At 36.1% G+C, this 6,447-nt stretch overlaps 1 pseudogene; it reads right to left on the bottom strand.

Moving 5' to 3' along the window:
* Positions 1–2,510: 2,510 nt before the first annotated feature.
* LOC142619173 (receptor-like protein EIX2) lies at positions 2,511–5,369 on the bottom strand (annotated as a pseudogene).
* Between the last annotated feature and the right edge of the window lie 1,078 nt (positions 5,370–6,447).

Raw genomic sequence — 6,447 nt, 5'->3', positions numbered from 1 at the left:
TAAAGCTAGTGGGAACATGTGGGCCTGCAGCTAGTGTTTTTTGTTAAGACCATTGTTGGCTTTTTGTAATTATCAATTAGCGTAAAAAACAATCACCTTTTTGTAATTATATATATATAGTTGACCTTGGAATGTGCTTTTTTGTAATTTACCAGAAGTTAAGGTACAATACACTCTAAGTTGTTATTATGGTATGAAATTTTGTGGTATTATATGGAAGTTGTGACAGCTTGTGGCACAAAGGCCACCAAAAATGAATTCAGTGGGTGGAAGGAGCAAAGGCAAGAAATGAAGCTTGTGGGTACGCATGCCAGCATTGGGAGTAAAGCTAGAGGGAACATGTTGGCCTGCAGCTAGTGTTTTTTGTTAAGACCACTGTTGGCTTTTTGTAATTATCTTCTTTGTAATTTACTAGAAGTTAAGGTACAATACACTCCAGGTTGTTATTATGGTATGAAATTTTGTGGTATTATATGAAAGTTGTGGTATTATGTGGAAGTTGTGGTATTTATGAAATTCAGTTTGTATGGAACATTATTTGTCCAAACCGGATTATATAGAAGTTTATTCATTTGCTATTACAGATTGTGTTCAAGTAGATTTTTCCAATACAGAATGTATGTAAGTTGTTATTGTAGAATGGTTGTTATGGTATGCGCAGGTCATTGATAATTGACCAATACTTCTTTCATTATATGCCCAGAGACTAGTGCCATGACCAATACTTCTTTCATTGAATGGTTGTTATGGTATGCATAAAACAATACTCAATAATTGACAAATTCTTTGTTCATTAACACATCAAAACATTACATCAATAGGCTAGTGCCATAACTATGCCATAACTACTTTAGGACAACAACATTACAATGCAAATTCATTAACAACATTCTTTACAGTGCCATAACTATCTCTACTAACCAATTAACTACTTCAGGGCAACAACCTCGGTCTCTTCACTCTAGAGAACTCAATTGAGCCAAAACACAAAAACAACAACATAACAATAACAAAAAATATCCATGACAAAATGCATGCAAACTTCCACATTCTCTACTTCTCTTCAACAAACACGACATTTTCCTTAGCTTTTGCACAAATAGCTCAAGCCTTTCTCTTCCTCTCCTTGGCTTTGGCTTCCTCTTCAAGAGCCTATCCTGCCATTTGCCTAGCTTCTTCCGCTGTTTCCAGAGCTGTCCTTTCCCTTTCATTGGTAAGTTAGAGAGCACTCTGAAGTTTAGATATGCTCTCTAGAGCCAAAAGTGCAGTTTCATTGCCATGATGATAGGTTGGGTTATCAAGCCAAACAAAGAAAGGACACTTAGGACCAACCTTATAATGGCTACAACGCAAGAACCTCCTCCCAAAATTGTACAAACTCAGACTTGTTCTCAAAACACAAGTCTGCTAATTGCACATATGCCCACATGAATCTGAGAAATTACCACTTGATGAAGACATATCAACAAAACACGATTCTTGGGAAGCCCAAATTTAGAGTTTTTACACAGTAAGTTGGCACTTGAACAAAATTTGAAACCCTAAATCGAGAACAGAAACAAATCCTTGATTTTCTTTACCGAAACTACCTTCCCCTAGCTTCAATGTTGCTCAAGTTGTGTTTTCTCCCCCTCCAGACGCTCCAAACCATGAAGAACACTATGATCTCACCACAAGTCTCTCTCTCAAAAAGTTTTTCAGTTTTTTGTGTTTTGATCCGCGTTATGTTATGTTTTGGGGTTAAGAGGTGTTTTTGTAACAGCTGGGACTGAGATGGGTTACGGAGATTGACGGAAACATACCACAGGTGGGTTAAGTGATACTTTTCAAACCACGGGCAGACAAAGTGATTTTCGCCCAAACCACAGGTGGGTTATGTGTAATTATCCCATATAAATATCTTAATTTAGAAAATATAATATTTTGTATCAACTATATTTTATTAGAGAATAATCACATCAGTTTAAGAAGAGTTTGAAACTAACACTTATAAGTTTTATCTACTATTCTTATTTTTCACTAAACCAAAAAATTTTTAAAATTTTTTCACCCATCACGTGGATTTAAAACTAGTTGACCAATAAAAAATTAATATTGTATGATTAAATTGCATATTTGTTCATCAATCTTAACCTATGTTTCAAAATTATCCTTATACTTTAAAATGTTTCAAAATAGTCCTTACAATGTTTTTATTTTATTTTTCGGTCTGTTTCAGTGGTTTTCGCAGTTGCGCAAGACCTAATTTCTTGTAGTGCAAGTGCATCTCATCAAAATAAGGAGTGACAAAGAAGCTGCTGAGAAAGAAGGTGATAAAAAAAGGGTAAAAACGTCTCTCCAATGCCATGCAAACGTTATGAATTTATTCTTAGAGAATGGAAGAGTCATTTCACGTGCAACTGCTGTTCCTAGCATGAATTGCGTCAAAGAAAAGTATACCTTTAAGAGATTTTTGAAACAGACATACATCTCCAATCAACATTTTGATTCAACAATGTTAAAATGCAGCCAAGATATACAGGAGCTACACTGTCAGTAACCACCAGTACTGGAATCACAAACTAAGACTGGATATATAGGAACGCTCAAACATTAACTAAACTCCAATTACACATGACACGTTTGTCATTTTGCATTATTGAATACCATAGCGAGTAAAAATATGGTGCTGTGAGAGAAAGTACTATGAACATATACACTAGTTAAAAGTCCATAAAAACCTAGACATCTTATTTGATAACCTCTTGCTACAAACAAAGTGGTCACCCCTGGTTCTTAAACTTCCACCGCAATCTTTTCATGCACATTGCCAATTTTGTTGCATAAAGCCAGTCCTTCATGTTGTCCAGAAACAAGAAATAAGCACCCCTCCAAGAACTCCTTAAGAGCAAAGGTCCACAAATTCCCCAAAATCCTATAAAAAATCCAAATCCTGCTGCAGCAAAAAACCATTTCTCAAATTCATCTCCATCCTTGTCATTATCTTCATTGCCATCATGATCAGTTGGTTGATCACTTTGGTCTGGTGTTTCTTCACCTGGGCACTTATTTGGAAGTGGAGGCCCACAAAGTGCCCAGTTTCCAGTAAAATCAACTGCATCAAAGCTTTGCAGTTGAGTACCTGAAGGGATTTTTCCAGACAAATTGTTGTAAGACAAGTCTAAGTCGCTTAGAAAATGTAACTCTGACATGCTAGATGGGATTTCATTTGAAAATTGATTTCTTGACATTTCAAGTGATTGCAACTGCTTCAACTGTCCGATCATTTGTGGGATTTCTCCAATTAACTTGTTTCTTGATATGTTCAGAACAACCAACTCCAAAAGGCTCGAGATTTCACTTGGAACTTTCCCTGTCAATTTGTTACTTGCAAGGTTAATGATCTTTAATAGTCCAAGATATTTTCCGTACTCCAACTCCCTTCCTTTCATTATAACCGTTGCATCATTAATGAATTCTTCTGTATCATCATAATCATAAACATATGAATCAGTGTAATTACTACCAATGATTCCGCTGAACAAATCTCCTTTCTGAGCCATGGCAGTGAAATTGTTGAAGCATTGTGGTATAGTTCCAGATATGTTATTTACAGAAAGATCCAAGATTCGTAAATATTTCACCCAACATAGATTCAATGGTATGCTTCCACCAAATTTATTGGAACGTAGGATAAGAATATTCAACTGTGGCAAGCCCTCCCCAATCCAAGCTGGTACTGATCCAGAGAATTTATTGTTTCCCAAGTCTACAAACTTCAACAAACTGCAATTTTTTAGAGGCAAAGGTAATTCTCCAGAGAAACTATTGTTGCGCAAATTCAAAGTGTGCAGCTGAGACAAAGAGCCAAAAGAGCTTGGAATTTCCCCAGTGAAATTGTTGCCAGCCAAGTTCAGAATGAGTAGCTTACGCAAATGCATAAAACAATTGGGGAGATGTCCAGATAAAAGGTTGTCTGAGAGGTCTAGGAAATTTAAAATCCCACCCCTGATTTTACAAACAGACGAAGCTGTCCCCAAAAAACGATTTTCGGCTATACACAAACGAAGCTGTCCCCAAAAAACGATTTTCGGCTATACACAAGACTGTCATTTTAGGTGGGAAAACAAAAAGATGCAGTAGACCCTCCAATCGGTTACCACTCATATCTAGATATTGCAAAGTAGGATGCAGGTCAAAAAACCATTTAGGAATCTTATCCGAAAGTCCAGTATCGGAGATATCTAGGATAGAAATGTTCCACTGAGTTCGGAGCCAGCTTGGAAATCTAGGTACCAGCTTGCAATATGCGAAGTATATGACTCGCAATTGAAAAGGGGGAACCCAATTGAAGTTCAATTCTAGAGCTAAGGAACTATTTGACAAGTCTAAAAACCACAAGTTGGACAGGTTTGATAGATGGACTTCAGTGACCACACCATGCAAAGAATTGAAAGAAATATCGAATTGCTCGAGCTGGTGTAGGTTTCCAATTCCTTTGGGCACAGTCCCAGTTATATTGTTGGACGCAAGATTCAATTGTTTTAAGGACGGAAATATTGAGAAATCAGGCAATGATCCCGTAATTTGATTCGATGATAAATCCAACATCTCTAGTGAGTCTTTCGCACACCCAGACAAGCTATTGATAAACTCAACAAGTTGTCCACCGAGCTTATTATCGGAGAGGGACAATCAACTTAAGAGTACATATATTTCCTAAGGACTTTGGTACGTTACCTTCAAGTTGGTTTACGTCTAGACTGAGACTTTCAAGAGAATTCATTTTGCCAAAGACATCTGGAATTGAGCCTTGTAAATGATTTGAGGAGAGGTCAATAGACTCCAAGTGGGAAAGGTTTCCAAGTTCGTAAGGAATAGTCCCACCAAACTCTGCCTCTAAGAGATTGAGGTTCTTTAAGTTATTTAAGGAACCAATAAACTCTGGGATTTGGCTCATATTGAAATCATTGTAACTGAGGTCCAAAGAAATTAAATGATGCAATTCAAGCAGTGAAGAACTAATGTTACCTTGCAAAGGTTGTGTTTTTTCTGAATCAGCCTGAAGATCAAGCTCGAGTACATGGCCTGTTTGCTTGCTGCAATGAACTCCTTTCCAGTTGCAGCAATTCTTGTTTTCATCTTGGCTTCCCCAAGAAGAGAGCCTACCATTGTCATCAACAAGGCCTTTCTTGAACTCAAGGAGTGCCTGTCTCTCACTCTCTATGCACCTAACGTTAGCATCTTCAACCCCTGAAATAAATCCAAGGGCTGGTTTGAATTGCAGTAAAAGCATTAAAAATGCATGGAGAAGTTTAAGGGATCTTCTCTCCATAATTGTTGACATGGGCTAGGAAAATAAAATTTGAAAATGCAGCAAGTTTTTGGTTTTTTTTTTTTTTTTTTTCCTGGCTCTCAAACGCTAACTAAGCATCAATTACTAATAATGCACTGCACCGTAGGGTCCAGCCCACTTCTTTGTCAAAGCTCTTAACTGAGCTTATCTCTCTCACGTCTCACAAGTCAACGGAAGTTGGCTTTCATTTATTGAGAGTTGATGTTATGCACGTCTCACATGCTGAAAGAAAAAAGAAAGAAAGAAAAGCTGAAGTAAGAGGCCATTTGGCCATTGTGTAAAGTCACATAGAGTGAGAACGAAAGGACAGTGCAGACGTTGAAGAACTGTGTGAAAGAGAGCGAGCAGCAGAGAAAAACACAACTGCAAGATAAAATTGTGAGAGATATACAACCAGGAAAGAGTAATGAGTGAAAAAGGAAAAGAGAGTTTTTTTTTTTTTTTTTGTTTACTCAAGTTGTATTTCCAATTTATTTTGAACGTTGGTACTTTTGTGTGGTTGTGGTTTTCCTATGCTTGCTGAAATTTAATTTCATTTATGTAGGATTTTTCCAACATCAAGCAAGAGGATTAACTAAAAAGCGTCCTAATTAAAAAAAATATGTTTTAATTTTTTTAGTACTTTTTGTTTTTTGAAATGTGAAGGCGTGGCCCTGCAATATAGTGGTGGAGCCTACTTGTAATTACCAACTAAGGAGATGTAATTTTCAAATGGGTAAAATACAGTTAATTAACACTACCCTGAAATTTGGGTTAATGTATTGTCAATCATGTTTAGTATTTTTTAAAACTAATCAAATTGGTCCTTAATCATTGTGAGAGAGTGGAGAAAAGTGAGTAACGGTTTAGGGACCAAGTTTGTCAATTTTAAAAAGTTTTGAATCTAGCTAGCATTAACCCAAACTTTAGGGATATTAACTGTATTTTATCCTATTTTAAAAAATTGAGAGATATTAATTTTTATTTTTTGAATTAGTTGGTAACTGTGCAATGCATAGAATAGTTTAATATATAATGCTTTTATCTCAAAAAAAATAAAAATATTATGCTTTTTTGTATGTTATTTTTTATTTAAATATGAAATTTAATATTTATGGTAATTATTGATAGAC

This window comes from Castanea sativa, chromosome 12 (genome assembly GCF_040712315.1).
Source record: "Castanea sativa cultivar Marrone di Chiusa Pesio chromosome 12, ASM4071231v1".
NCBI lineage: Eukaryota > Viridiplantae > Streptophyta > Magnoliopsida > Fagales > Fagaceae > Castanea > Castanea sativa.
The sequence above is the reverse complement of the archived record's forward strand: the minus strand, read 5'-3'. Positions and strand labels throughout refer to the sequence as shown.